Genomic DNA, 16,564 nt, shown 5'->3' on the forward strand with positions numbered 1-16,564 from the left:
AATATCAAGGGAATTAATGAAAAGAAATGCTAGGGAAGGTGGCCTAGCCATACCAGATATTAAACTGTATTATAAAGCAGCAATCACCAGAACTACTTGGTACTGGCTAAGAAATAGTGGTGGATCAGTGGAATAGGTTAGATACACAATATGCAGTAGTCAACAACTGTAGAAATTTACTCTTTGATGAGCTCAAAGAGTCCAGTTTCTAGGTCAAGAACTCAATATTTCACAAAAATTGCAAGTAAAACTGGAAAACAGTATGGCAGAAATTGGGCACAGAAGAATATCTTACAGGGAATACAAAAACAAAGTCAAAATGAGTTCACAATTTAGATATAAAGGGGGATATTAGAAAAAAACTTGGGAAATCAAGGAATAGTTTACTTGTCAGATTTATGGAGAAAAGAAGAATTGATGAGCAAACAAGAGATACAGAGTGTTACAAAATGCAAAATAGATAATTTTGATTGCATTAAGCTGAAAAGTTTTTGTGCAAACAAAGCCATCACAATAAAGATTAGGAGGTAAGCAGAAAATTGGGAAAGAATTTTTACAACCATGTCTCTGATAATGGCCTCATTTCTAAAACACACAGTGAACTGATATGATTTTATAGGAATAGAAGCCATTCTCCAACTGATAAATGGTCTAAGGATATGAACAGGCATTTTTCAGAGGAAGAAATTAAAGATATCTACAGTCTTGAAAAATTCTCTAAATCACTATTGATTAAAGAAATGTAAATCAAAACACCTCCTAGCTATCATATCTTGCCTGTTAAATTGGTTAACAGGACTAAACAAGAAAATGATAAATGCTAGATAAGATATGGGAAAATAGGAACAATGTTACATTGTTGGTGGAGTTGTGAACTGATGCAGTCATTCTGGAGAGCAATTTGGAACTATGCACAAAGTGCTATAAAAATGTGGATCCTCTTTGACCCAGCAATACCACTTCTAGGTCTGTATCCCAAAATGATCTTACAAGTGGGAAAAGGACCTGTATGTACAAAAATATTTATAGCAGCTTTTTCTGTGGTGGCAAAGAATTGGAAATCGACGAGGATGCCCATCAGTTGTAGAATGGCTAAACAAATTGTGGCATATGAATATAATGAAATACTATTGTGCTATAAGAAATGAGGAGACAGACTTTATAATAATTTGTAAAGACTTACATGATCTGATGCCGAGTGAGGGGAGTAGAACCGGGAGAATATTATATATGATTATAGACACATGGTATCTGTGAGGATTAACTTTGATAGACTTGGCTCTTCTCAGCAATTCAAGGTTGTAAGATGACACCAAAAGACTCATGAAGGAAAAAGCAATTCACATCCAGAGAAAGAATTATGGAGTCTCAATGCAGATTGAAGCAATTTGCTCTCTCTCTCTCTCTCTCTCTCTCTCTCTCTCTCTCTCTCTCTCTCTCTCTCTCTCTCTCTTTCTCTCTCTCTCTCTCTCCCTCCCTCTCTCTCTCTCTCTCTCTCTCTCTCTCTCTCTCTCTCTCTCTCTTTTTTTCCTTTTTTGGTTTTCTTTCTTCTTTCTCATGGTTCATTCCATTGAGAATCTTCTTTATAATAATCTTCTTTACAACTTTACTATTGTGAAAATAAGTTTAATGTGAAGGCATATGTAGAATCTATATCAGATTGCATGCTGTCTTGGGAAGGGAGGGAGAAGAGAGGAAGGGAGAGAAAATTTGGAACTCCAAAACTTATAGAACTGAGTGTTGTACACTAAAAATAAAAAAAATAAATTTAATAAAAAATAAGCTAAAAAAAGACCTTTGTTGATAGCATTTGTACCTTAACATTGTACATTTGAGTTTAATTAGAATTGGCAATGAGAGAAAGAGTGAACATCACTATTTCATCTTAATCTTTTATTTAGAAGAGTTACTTTGTCCCTCATGGAACCTACAGGACTTTATTGCTAGGAATATTGGGTTTAGAGCTAGGAAAAAAAAAAAAACAAAAAAAAACCTCAGAAATTATCTGGCCTAGCTGCTTCATTTTAAAGATGACACAGAGGGGTGAGGTACCTTTTTATGGAGCAGTCAGGATCACAGCTAAATGTCTTGGCTCTAAATTCAGTATTCTATTATACTTATGTTATTCATACTTATTTTGTATTACGGTTATTTATGCATAATAATCCCCATTCTCCTTTCATTAATTACTTGAGAACAGAGTTCTTTGTGTCTCTCACAGTGCAGAGCATAATATTCAATACATATTTCGCACTCAGTATTTCTACAGTTTAAGTTGATCCAATCCCTATAGCTCTCATTTTCCATATGTTATCTCATTCCATTTTCACATCTACTCAGGTTCTTTTTAGAACTAGATAGTATAGTTAAGTAAGAAAACTGATGTGAAGACAGAAGAACTGGGTTTAAATTCAAGCCCTGCCACTTACTGTGTGATTTTAACACATCACTTAAAGTATATAGAGCTCAGTTTTCTTGAATAACAATGACAAAAAAGATGAAATTAGATTAGATGATGACCTTTTAAATCTCTTTTGCACCAGATTTCTCTTAATGGCATGGAAGTGGGAACACGGGTCCTTGAAAACTAAGTTAAAGCAGCACAAACTCCCCTACATGATAACAAGATAAAATGGCCTTGAGTTTCCACTGAGACTGATCCTGAAGATCAGCTTAGCTAGGCTCAGAGAGTCTGATTATTTGAAGGTGCTCTACTGTGATAATGCATTTTGGAAGATTATAACAATTTAGGAGAAACCATCTACTTAGTCACAGAGAGTAGATATCTATGGCTGTGGAAGTGATACACCAGTAACATTACACATAGATTTTTTTTAAGTCTTTAAGTATTGATTTTCAAGACATCTGGTAAATTATTCAAAATGTGTTATTCCAATTTGTACAGGAAAGAAAATGGAAATAGAAAAAGATGTGTGGCTTTGCTCAAGGTCACATAGCTAACAAGTGGTGGAGCTGACATTTGATTAACAGTTTTCTTATTCTAAAAGCCAAATTTTCTACCTACTGCAAGACACTGCATCTTGGAATTTACAGAATTCTTCTCTTGTGTCCCTTAGATTGTAAAAAAAAAGTGTATTTGAAAATAGAAGCAAAGGGTATGGCAAGTTGATAGACATATGGGGTTGGTGTGATATAAGGGGGTTGAGTTGATGTATTGATATTCTCCTGAAATATGATGCTATAGATTTGAACACTATGCCAAAACCAAAAAGTGAAGAAGAGGGTTGAGGGGAAGCTAACATCATTAATGTAAAGTAGAGTTATGGCAATAGATAACTAGTTGGAATATGAAGGTGAGTCATGGTCTGAATAGATACAGAGGGCCAAGTGGGCTAGTTCATACTTAGTCACCAATCACAATAGCTGGTCTCAGCTTATTTCTTCTCATTTTTACACAGAAGGAAAGGACAAAACCAGAGAATGTTAAATCTAGAAGGAATCTTAAAAATCATCCAACCCTTTCACTTTACAAGTCAATTAGCAGTCCAGGGAAGTTAAACAATTTCCAAATTCATACATCTTGTAAATGGCAGAATCTGGTCTGAAGCCTAGATTTTTTTTTGTATGCTAAATATTCCCATTTAGAGATCTTTACTATAGATTAATTTCCAGAGGTTCTTTTCAAGTGTTCAAAAACTTTGATTGAGCCTTTCTCTGGTGTCTAAAGCTAAATAATAAATAAGCTGAAATCAATAAGAATGCTACCTATTTCATGTGCAAGATAATGTGAGAAGAACAAAGAAGTATAAGGAGCACCTCATGATAAAGCGGTATAATTTTAGAAAGGAAGGAGACCATTGTATCCTTTCTACTTAATGTTGGACTGTATGCCATGCAAAAAACCTCATTTTAGAGATGTGGAAACTGAGATCTAAGTGACTTAGTCAAGATCACACACCTAATTAGCAGAAGATCTGGGACTAAAATCCAGATATCATGAGACTAATTTCAGTGCTATTCCCCTCTATTCCATAATCCATTTAGTCTTAAGATCAGTTATTTGTTTAAGTAAGGCCCTTCTTCATCTTGTGGTTTTAATCCTAAAAATTGTTAGCTAAATGTGCCTCTTTGGTGTGAAATATGAGCCAAGCCTTGTTCAAACCAAACTTACATAATAAAATATTTCCTTTATATAAGGGCTCCTATCAAGACAGAACCTAAGATTTAAGTAAGCAAAAATAAAAGTTGGGTAAGAAGAGGGGAAAAAAAAGAAATAGTGTAAATTAAAGCAGACTTAATGGATTAGTTGAGTACTTTCCCTGCTGTGAACATAGCTGGTGTTTGGTCTTTATCAGCAGTATAACCAAGATGAACAACACTAGATTCTGTTTTCCTGAATGCCTTGGGGGGGTGGAGGACTCCTGACGGGCAGTATTGACTCTAATTCCATGGTCAGTATAATCACTTGGGTAGCATTGTATTGACTAAAATTTGATTCAAGCTGTGTTTACAATGACTTTAGCATCCTGAATTAGTGTATTTGTGAGTATGTCAATGTTGTATCACGTATATGGAAGGGGTGTTTTCAGAAGGATTGATCAGTAATTACAAAACATGTAAGCCAAAGTGCTTGTAATAAGATGTGAAGTATTGTTTTGTTCAGTTTCAAACATCTATTATACTATCACTACCACATAACGTATAGCTCTCTGATATTGGCAGCTGATTTTTACATTAAGAAATTAGATCGTGTACGCAGCAAGGCATGATGAATTAAAATGGCATGTAATTCTCTGCAGATGGGAAATAATTTTGAGAAATGGGATTACATGAAGGATAAAACACCTTACATCACTAATGCCAGCAGTGTATTGATGTAAAACAGGCCATGCTAGTAACCATAGTTTTGTTGTTAACTCTTTATTGAATATAAGGAATTGAGGGGGGAATTGCTTTACATAGCCAAAGTGGGATTTGTTCGAGTTGCTTTGTTTCATAATTAAGTTAAATAAAGAGATGGATAGAGCTATTATTTCATTGTAAAGGGGAACTCCCAAAGGAAGAAATTCCTATAGACTATGTAATGCAGCACCTTCTAATCTTAGAATTTCTTAAAGCTCTAAAAGGTTGAGGACCCTCCTCAGGGTCACACAGAGAGCAAGGATGTGGCAAGGAAGGCCTTGAACTTAAAGCTTTCTGTATCAAAGGATAACTCTTTATGGACCATTGCATCTTGAACTGTGGATCAGGACCCTGAAGGGGTTGCGAGTGGGAAGTTTAAGAAGCCCTGAACTATACCACACTTCTCACTTCATTTTAATTAATTATTCAAGTTATTATATTATTGAAGACATTTCTTCTTGTTTCCTTGGGCATTAGCTGTCTTACAAAAGAAGTCTTTCAAGATGATTAAGCATCATTTAGAGTTATAGATGAGTTTTTAACCCAGTCAATCAATCGCATGTTCTCTTTTGATGCGTAAGTAGCACAAAAGTCCATCCCCTACAGTCTTATCAAGTGGACCTAGGGGCCGGTCAAATCAATGAGAGGTTTTCTTGATCATGCATGCTATGCTTCTTTTAATGGAAAATTACAAAGTCTTAATTAAAGACCACTCTCAGAAAATTGGAGACATATAAAGACAACTTTCAAGTAATACTTGTGACTGCTTGAACAACCAAGTGGTCACACACTTTACTTACCCAATGCAGATGCACTGCTAGACATACTAATTCCTTTGGGAACGTCCACTGTTACAAGGGATGCCTTGATTTAAGATCATGGCTCTATTTTTTAATGAAAATATCAATGGTTCATTAAGCCTCTTTCACTGAATCGGGTAGACCAAGTCCTAGGAAAACACCAGAAGAGGAGAGAGGTGATTCATATCCTGAGTAGGGCACAGCTACTGTCCAGATTTCTATCTCCTCACCTGTCAAACAAGAATTTAGGATTATATGATCTCTAAGGTTCCTCCTGTCTATAAACCTCTGATGCTATGAAGGCTTAGTTTCCTCATAATCATCAAGGTTCCAAGAAGTTCTTTAGGATGTCAAAACTGCTGGGATAGGTCTGAAAAAGTGAGGGTTTTTCTTAGGAAAAAAATGTTTTCTTCCTTTGAGATTAGCCTTTTATTTGATTATTTCTTTGTTAAGGGGAGATAAGACTGTCTTCTAAGCCTGGGAAACTCACATTACAAAATGTTACCTTTATGTAGTTTTTCTTTAGTGGTTGGCAGATAATGGAATATATTGACCTTGTATTTGCAATGTGTCAGCATTATCTGAAAACTATCCAAGGTTAAGTGTATGATGTTTTGTTTTCTGATTTTAAAATACTAGGGAATGTGGAAAGAAAAACAAAAGTAAAAGAAAATTATAGCAAACAACATTGCAGGGAAATGAAAAGGCATATAACCACCATTTACAATATTATGCTCAAATTCTAAATTAATTGACTTTTAAAATAACTTTTAGAATCCTGCATATTTCTTGGACAATGCTTCTTTTTGCTTCTCAGTGGAAATATACTGCATCAGCACAAATCCTCTGACTCAAACTTTTGGTCAAATACATTGGTTTTATCCACCTACACAAAAAAATTGATGATCACATACCTCAAGAACCTATGATCTAGTCCATGCAGGAATGTCTTCCATTGATGTGGATCACCAGTCTTCCACAGATCCCTTAGGTAGTCACCCATGATTGGCTGAAAATGTTAGCACTTTGCAAATACCTTATGGAGAACCTCTTTGAATTTGACTGGCTCTCACAAAAAAGACTATACCATATTTCTGTTTGTGAATTTCAATTCAAGAGGCATTTATTTATCAAGTCTTTTAAAGTGCTTACTATGAGCCAATCATTTTTGCTAAGTGTTTGGGGATAAAAGGAAAGGGGAAAAAATTGGCCTTCCATTTGAGTACATTTTAATGAGGGAGAATATTTGTAAATATCTAGATACATACAACATATATAAACAGAGGAGTTGTAAGGTAATATGATATTGGAAACTGCTGGGGGAACCAAGCAAGAACTGAGGAAGATAGGCTGTAAGCTGAGCCTTGAAGGAAGTGGAAAAAAAAATATTAGTAGTAAAGATGAAAATCGCATGCTAGGCACAGAGACACAGTCAGTTCATAGAGGTGGGAGGTGGAGTTCAAGAAACTTCAATAGGCTAATATTCATTATTGTGTTGTATATGGAGGGGGATAAAGAGTAAGAAGATTAGAAATGTATGAAGAGGCCAAGTTTCAAAGATCTTTAAATGACAGAGTTTCATATTGAATTTTGGAAGCAATAGAAAGACCCTGGATTTCATTGAGCAGGGAATGTCATAATCTAATCATGGCACCTAAGTAGAGGATGGCTTGGAGTGGGGACAGTCTCAAATAAATAAAATAAATAAAATTCCATTTACCCAGTAATCTCCCCCACCCCCATCCATGGGTTTTGAATATTATTTATATTATCATACCTCTAATAATCTCAACTACTAATACATTAAGCAGAAATCCCTAGAGGAAAAAAAAAAACTAGTCAAGCTAGTTTGGCAGTGTCATCTATAAACAATGTAGCTTATGAATTTGATCAACATGGAAAGTGAACCCTGGTCATTATCACCGATTCTTTTCTCCTCTTCCTTCTTCCCCCTTTCTCAAAATATCTGGGGCTTTTAAATAAAGTGTGTGTGTGTGTGTGTGTGTGTGTGTGTGTGTCCCTAAAAACTGGGTGTACCTTTTAAAATTGTGTGAAACATTTTTTCAGTGTGTAAAACATGCTGAGGCAGTTATTTTGTATTAAGGGACAGTAGTTTTCCCTCTTCCATCAATTTCCTTGTGATGTTGGAGGCAAACTATTTCAATGAAGTTCTAGAAAGTTGAGAATATCCTTATAAGGCACATCTGTGGTTTTCACCAGTTTACCTCCAAACCCAAACTAACAGCATTACTTTAAAAATTAAACTATTAATTTACACATCATTTAACTTCCAATTGCATTCTAAGTCTAATTTAACTTTAAATTTACCTTTAAGCCATTAAGAAAATAAGATTCGTCAAAATACAAGAGTAAACCATATGGTTCTTTCAGGTCTTTCCATTTCAGCTGAGGAATTTTATTTCAAATGGGCTTGTTTATTTAGCTCAGTGTGAAATTAATCTGTCTCCTGAACCTTCATCCTTCCAGCCCTTAAAGTTTGTTAAACCTTTATGGTCTTCTTTTTACTAAAGTGTCCTTAATCTTTTTTGTCTCCATTTCAAAATTTCTCTAACAGCATTTAATTCATTTTATTTACATTTATTCTGTGGCCAATGAGAGCTAACTTTCATTTATTATCCCAGTCAATGATCATATGTCATGATTGGTCTCAATGTCATTTGATACTTTAGGAAATTTGGTCTTAGTACACGAATTTTGGGGGTAGAAGTTCTCATAATTTTTTTAATCTACTTGAATTTGGTTTCATTCCCTCAACTCCCTTTGTAACTGTTTCTCTTGAAATTTTGTATTTAATTTTTTCAGTTATTCTTTGTAATGATAACACAGTAGTCTTCAATGAAAAACAACCTGCTTCTTTAATTACACCTGTTCTAATCCAAACCTGGAGGCAGCCAGAGAGGCTACTTCTTAAAGAGAATCTTGGAAGTGTGATGTCCTTCTGTTCACACTCACTTTCTGTCTTTGAAGTTGACATTGACAATAACAGTAACTTTGACTCTTCTTTCACTATTTGAAAGCAGGACTTGTCTGTTTACATTCCAGAGCACACCCAAGAGTATTCTTGTCATAGAAAATAACTTTACCAAAAAAATCAAGGCCTATCACTACCTTCTTAGTGGCAGATGCTCCTATAAATTCAATCTGTTTTTCTGTCAGAGTGAAAATCAGTAATTCAGGCAACATATGTTAATATGCACCTGTAAAGTAGCTACTCAGGCCAAGCAACTAGCTGTATCAGCCAAACTCCATGGAAGCTGATTACTCAGGGAATCACTTACCATGTCCCCAGTAGAAATTCCAGACAAAACTGGCTAACCTACCATTGTTCTTCAAGAATATTAAACACACACATGCGCACACACACACCCACACACACACACACACACACACACTTTCTTTTCTTAGAATGCATGGAATAGTGAGTTTGTATTTGCTCTGAAGAATATGACAGAACAAATTTAAAAGAAAGAAAATTAACCTGAAATTGGGAGGAGGGGAGAAGTCCCCCCTCCCCTGTCCTAGGAAAAAAAGAAATCAGAGTTTGTGTTGTAGCGCAATCAGTCTCTTTCTATTCCTGCCTTCCAACTTCATTTCCTGTTGAGTTATTCTTCATTGTTACCACACCTTGAATTCTTATCCCTTTGAATCCTATCAGGTACTGTTCTCTTGAAGCAATACAATAAAGAGTAAGCACCAACCAGCACACAGTATTTCTTCTATTTAACTACTTAGATTCAACCAGAAAGTCCTTCTAATTTAACAGAATACTAATCTAGAGAGAAAAGTCACAAGTTAAATGGAATGTAAAAATATAAAAGTAGAAGAGTGTTTTTAAGTTTACACTGCAAATTCTTTGCTGACTCAGGAATTTCTGAAAGTTCTAATAGTTCAATGGGTAACCTTCATTATTTTGTTTACATTTTGCATTTTTTTTTTCTTTTTAGACTTTCCTATACAATTGAGAAGCAGTGTGGTATAGAGGATAGAGGTCCAGCCTTGAATCCCAGAAGACCTGTGTTTAAGTCTCACCTCTGTTATGTGACCTAGAGAAAGTTATTTAATCTCTTAGTGGTAATTCTATAAGACCCTAAGGTGCAGAGTGGGTGCAGACCTGCACAGGTAGAAAGAGTTCCATTACCTGGGATCTCCTTCTACCAAAGAATAACAAGCCTAGTCTCTTTCCTTATGTATAAAAAGCAACATGTTCATGATCATGTGTAGCAATAGCTTCTCTTTTAGTTAATCTGATTAACAAGATTTATAAAAATAGGTATGACCAAAAGGTCATTCAATTAACTTCACATTTACTTCAGTTTCTATCCTATTGATTATTACCTTTCTCTCATCCTTAATCTTTACCTATCCACTGGCTACTGTCTCACTGTTCTTTATTTCAATCTCTGAGGAAGATGTGGCTTTTTCCTTGTATAAAGATTATTTTGCCTCTGGGTCTTACCTTTAATCCCCTCATTTATTGTTTCCTATACTTGTCCCATCAATTATTCCTTTTGTCTCTCTCACTTCAATCTCTCCCTATCTCCTTGATTCCTTCATTACCAATAGCAAATATTAATATTTCTCATCATTAAAAAGTCTGCTATATTCTCAAGCTACTATCCTATATAACTCCTCTTTAGTTCTTTGGTGTTGAATTCCTAAAAGGACTCAAATGGACTTAGCACTTTTTCAACATCCATTTCTCCTCAACCCTTTGCAATATGGCTTCCCACTCCTACACTCTATTGAAAATTACAATGTTAGAAACAACATCATGCTATGAGAAGGGCACTGGAAAAGGAACTGGGTGATTTGACTTTGAATCCTGCCTCTACTATGTACTACCTGTATTAACCTACTTTATCTAAGTATCAATTTTTGTTGTCTGTAAAATGAACTCAGTATATAAACTCTTAGATCCTTTCTAACTCCTAATCTATATTATAACCACTTAGGCATTGCTGTTTTTAGCTGGCTAATTAAAGAGGCAAATTAGAAGGTCCAATTTTAGTTTCATAGTCTGCCTTTGAAAATATGTACATAAATATATGTATTGTGTGTGTGTGTATATACATATATACATATATATACGTATATAAAATATGAAACATATGAATAGGTTGTGATCATCCCTCCTGTTCCATTTTTCTTATCCTCCAGTAAGAAAACTCTCGAACAAAGAACAGGTTGTTGTGATCCTAGCTCTGTACCTGAAAGGTTATTCTCCTCTATATGGTTTCCAGAGGCATCCTACACCCTGTTAACACAAAAGGACACAAGGAAATAAGAGCCAAACCATCAGATGAAGTCATTAAATAGAAATAAAAAAATAAGCTAAGAAATGTGTGCACTGTCAATCACATTCATCTGAAGAAAGACAGCAAGAAAGGGTAAAGAACTACCAGTGCCTCTGTGGTCATTCATGTTGTTATTGTTGTCTTTTGTCTAGTGATCCAGACACTAGAGAACCCACCATAAAAGAGCAACAACAATAAATACAGTCTGACAGTTTGCCAGTTGCTACATTAGCTTTTATATCACCAAAGACACAGACAGAGGCAGGGGTTTATGGAAGGAAATGGCTGATGTCCCCACCCTAATTCTCTTTGTCATTCTGCTACTCCATGTGTATTTGTGTGGAGGGGAGTTGGAATGAGCAGGAAGCCAGCCCCTCCACTTCCCTCTTCTCTCTATATTCTGTCTCTTCCCTCTCTTGTCAAAGAAAGACACTCTCTGGTTCTGATCTCACGTTAGTTTCTTCTCCTCTTGACACTGGAAAAAATACAACTCCTGTGATCTTTAGCAACTTAGGCAGGTAGTCTAAGCCTTGTGAAAAAGGCTGCCATAGTAGTATATCCTAAATGCCAAGTCCAATCACTATTCTTTTTTTTGGCATTTGATTATTGAATTTAATTTTTCACTCAACAACCATGGCTCATGAAGGATATTCCGTTAACATATGTGTACATACATATATATTATATGTGTGTGTGTATATATATATATATGTGTATATATATATCTATATATATATGCACACATATAGACATATGCCTCCCCTATCTCTGCCACCTCTTTCACTACCCTGCTTCCCATAGACAAATTCTTCCACTTTTAACTCAGAGCTCAGTACCCTGAGGTCGTGGAATAAAGATAACAAACATCACAGAGGACTGGGATACCTGTTGTACCTCAAAGGCAAACCTAGACTGGGGGTAGCAGGAGGGGTCACTACAATGTATGAAGTTCACCAACTTTGCTCGACTGATGCAAATAGCATCTCAAATGACAGGAGCCATGGAGTAGGAGCAGCTGTGAGTACATACATGTGTGATTTTTGCTTTTGTTTTTGCTTTTTTTAGAAGAAAATTACAAAAAAAAAAGGTAGGCATATGCAGCTGAGTCATGACCATGCCTTTCTCTGTGGGCCAGGGGACCCCAGATGGGCAGGAGTTGGAGTGGGGAGGAGGCAAGGTCTTCCAGGCTGTAGTTTTTGAAACCAGGCCTGAGGCAAGGCAGGTTAAAGGCCCATGGTCCTAGGACACTTGGGATGGAGATGAGGATCACTGAGACACTCAGACTCAAATCAGAAATGACCTAGCCATGTGTAGTATTCATTGTATTAAGGAGCAACATGGGATGAATTCTTCAGACCAGGGTCTCCACATGATAGGAAGGGACGCTTCTTTACTAGCACTGGTATGGCATCCTCTTCTTCACTAAGAAGGCAGTTATGTCTGCTTGAACAATAGGTTGGAGGGCTTTTCGTTGACATGGTAGAAAGGAAATGGATCAAATCCACTACTGAAATCAAAGCTATCTTGTTTCTCTGTGAAAACACTGATAATGTAATAGGCATACACAAAGCCCACAAATGCCACGAGCATCTGGAAGGAGCTGTACATTACCTCAGTGTACCAATACTCCAGAGTACAGCCAATCACGGAGACATAGGACCGGCTGTCCAAGACTGCGATCCCAGCTGCTGGAGCTTCCTTCTGTACTCAGCCTGACCCATTCTCACTCCACCATGATTTGTGCAGGGAAATATTAAAAAGTCAGAACCTCACTGTCCTTTTAAAGTCCTCCCATCTCCAAGTAAAAACATATAATGAAAATGTTCCAAGTGACCCAGACAGCTGTCCATATTGTATACACTACAATGTATGGAGTTCTATACTGAATTGTTCCAAAGGGGCCCAGGAAGACAATTATGATGTGAAGGAAATTGGCCAGGATGGGAACCCATTGATATCCCAGGGAATTGAGTACTTGTCTCTCTAATGCCGCAAGCAGTTGTAAAGTCCAGGGGAAAGTAAGAGTCCAGAGGCCAGTGAAGCATCCCATGTTCCCAGCGGCGTGCAGCACTTCTCAATTCAGCCCGAGTTCTGATGTGCTGCTACTGCGGCTGCTGCTGCTGCTGCTCCTGGCAGTCAGCCCTAGCTCAATACATTGGTTCACCAACTATGCATCCTTGCTTCTGGCTCCTAGTTGCCTTTCCCTGGCTGCTTGACTTATGTGAAGACTTTGACACCATTGATCACTCTTTCCTTCCTTTGATTCCATGATACATTTCTCTCCTGTTTCTCTCCCTGCAATCAACATCTCATTTGCAGAATTGTCATCTATCTCATGTTCTGGGACTATGGGTTATTCTCAGAGCCTACTTTCTCTATATACTCTTTCCCTTAGTGTACTTTTCTGATACCATCAGTTCAATTGTCTTTTCTCTATGTGACTCCCAAATCCTAATCCAGTACTAATCTCTCTTAAATTAGAGAATAGCATCTCTGATGCTAGAATAATTCGTTATAGGATTCTTAAACAGTCCAAGTCCAAGACTGAACTCGTTTGCAATCATAGGAGACCTCAAGTCTCTTAGCTTTGTTTCACCATCTAATGCAAGCAAGAGTCAATGGATATGGACAATATACAGTTACACACTATCCCAATAAGACCTTTGTAAAGAGAACTTACAAAATTACATCATTTGAACTAAATATTTATGGTTAAACATTATTGGTTTCTTCTTCTAGCTTTCTTAACATATACACACTCTGCTTAGCTTAGAAAATTTGGTCCTACATCAGTTATTTCCTACTTTTTAGAAAAGTCCACCTAAAAAATTTATTTTATAATTATTTTATTTTTTGCTACCATGTAGAGGGGCACCATCAAAGAGTTAGTCAGCTAGCATTTGTTAGGTACCTGGTATCTTCCAAGTACTGTGCTAAATGCTTTGGAAACAAAAAGAAAAACAGTACCTCCTTTTAAAGGGCTCATAATCAAATGACATATGATGTGAAAAAATACATATATTATTCAGTGGTTCTATGCAGATGGATCTTAACCTCTTCTGTTTATTTTTCTTGAATCTGATCCAAAAAATTGCTGATTAGCAAATTGGTTCATAATTTTTCATATTATAATTCTGTTAACTTCTTGTTTATATTTTATTTTAAGACACAGATATATTTAAGAGTATGGTTATTTTTATCTCCCTCATGATGAGAAGCCCTGTTCTCTAGAGTAATCAATTCATGATCATTTTAGGTCTTTTGAGAAATGGTTATTATCACCAGGCCTGGTGGCCTATAATCCCTGCTACTTGGGAGGCTGAGGCTGGTGAATTACATGAACACTGGAGTTCTGAGCCATAGTGGGCTAAGATGAATGAGTGTCCACACTAGATCCTGCACCAATATGGTAAACCTCTAAGAGTAGGGTTTTATCAGGCTGCCTATGAAGGGACAAGTTGACCCAGTTCAGAAACAAATCAGTCTAGATTTGTCATTCAGAAGGATCAGGTCTGACATGTAATGTGAAAAAATACATATATTATTCAGTGGTTCTATGCAGATGGATCTTTATGTCTTCTATTTATTTGTAACAATTGTATTTCTAGTTTGGGCAAAAATAGGGATACCCCGTGTCTGTCTGTCTGTCTCTCTTTCTCTTTACACACACACACATACACTCACGCATGTGTATGGACACACACACATTTCCTTTCCTAATATCATGAGTTATTTAATTAATAGTGATGAGATATACTTTTGATCACTATTTCCAATATAAGTAATTTGAATTTTTAGATAGTTTTAAAAAAAAAAAACTTCCATTCAGTTACACCTTATTTTTCTTTCTTTTTTTTAACCAACCAGCATTATTGGTAAGATAAAATGAAGTGTACAAAGAACTTTGTTGCTTCCTCTGATGTCTCTACTTCACAGATTTGAAAAAGGAGGCTCATAGGAAAAAACATCATTATCTGCTTTTCACTCCTTGGCTAAAGACTCCCTTCTTCAGAGGTAAATACTCAGTCTGGATGGTGAAACAGATTTCAGTGTCCTCCAAGCCATTTCATGCTTCTCTTGATTCTTGTGTTTGAAAGTCAAATTTTCTAGTCAGCTCTGGTTTTTTCACTGAGAAAGCTTGAAAATCCTCCATTTTATTGAAAATCCATATTTTGCCTTGGAGCATGATACTTAGTTTTGCTGGGTAGGTGATTCTTAGTTTTAATCCTAGCTCTATTGACCTTTGGAATATCATATTTCAAGCCCTTTGACTCCTTAATGTAGAAGCTGCTAGATCTTGTGTTATCCTGATTCTGTTTCTACAATATCAAATTGTTTCTTTCTGTCTGCTTGCAGTATTTTCTCCTTGATCTGGGAACTCTGAAATTTGGTGACAATATTACTAGGAATTTCCTTTTTGGGGTCTTTTTCAGGAGGCAAATTGTGGATTCTTTCAATTTCTACTTTACCTTCTGGCTCTAGAATGTCAGGGCAGTTCTCCTTGATAATTTCTTCAAAGATGATATCTAGGCTCTTTTTTTGATCATGGCTTTCAGGTTGTCCAATAATTTTTAAATTATCCCTCCTAGATCTATTTTCCAGGTTAGTGGTTTTTCCAATGAGATAATTCACATTGTCTTCCATTTTTTCATTCCTTTGGTTCTATTTTATAATATCTTGATTTCTCATCAAGTCACTAGCTTCCATTTGCTTCAATCTAATTTTTAAAGTAGTATTTTCTTCAGTGGTCTTTTGGACCTCCTTTTCCATTTGGCTAATTCTGCCTTTCAAGACATTCTTCTCCTCATTGGTGTTTTGGAGCTCTTTTGCCATTTGAGTTAGTCTATTTTTAAGGTGTTGTTTTCTTCACTATTTTGTGGGGTCTCCTTGAGCCAGTCATTGACTTGTTTTTCATGGTTTTCTCGTATCACTCTCATTTCTCTTCCCAATTTTTCCTCTACTTCTCTAACTTGCTTTTCCAAATCCTTTTTGAGCTCTTCCATGGCCTGAGGCCAGTTCATGTTTTTCTTGGAGGCTTTTGATGTATGCTCTTTGACTTTGGTGACTTCTTCTGGCTGTATGTTTTGCTCTTGTTTGTCACCAAAGAAAGATTCCAAAGTCTAAGACTCAGTCTGAGTCCATTTTCACTGCCTGGCCACGTTCCCAGCCAACATACTCGACCCTTGAGTTTTTTGTTGGGGCATGACTGCTTGTAGAGTAGAGAGTTCTGTGTCCCAAGCTTGAGAGGCTGCACTGTTGTTTTCAGAGCTATTTCTATACAGCAAACTCTGCCACATCAGTGCTACTCCTCCCCCAAGAATCATCAACCCAGACCTGGACTCAGATCTAAGCTGGCTCTGCATTCCAGCTCAGATCTGCCACTTAATTCCTCCCACCAGGTAGCCTGGGGCTGGAAGCAACTGCAGCTGTAGCTCTGTAAGCAGCCTCAGAGCTTCATCACCTCTGCTGCCCCCGGGGATGGTGGCCAAACTGCGAACTACTTTCACTCTGTCCCAGAAGCTTTTTCCACTAACCTTCTCTGTTGTCTTTCATGTTTTCAGGTTGAGAAGTCTGGTAACTGCCACA

General features: G+C 36.6%; 1 pseudogene; it reads right to left on the bottom strand.

Annotated features, from left to right (window-relative positions):
* Positions 1-12,400: 12,400 nt before the first annotated feature.
* LOC118834940 lies at positions 12,401-13,028 on the bottom strand (annotated as a pseudogene).
* Positions 13,029-16,564: the final 3,536 nt, after the last annotated feature.

Source organism: Trichosurus vulpecula, chromosome 1, assembly GCF_011100635.1.
Source record: "Trichosurus vulpecula isolate mTriVul1 chromosome 1, mTriVul1.pri, whole genome shotgun sequence".
Classification (NCBI taxonomy): domain Eukaryota; kingdom Metazoa; phylum Chordata; class Mammalia; order Diprotodontia; family Phalangeridae; genus Trichosurus; species Trichosurus vulpecula.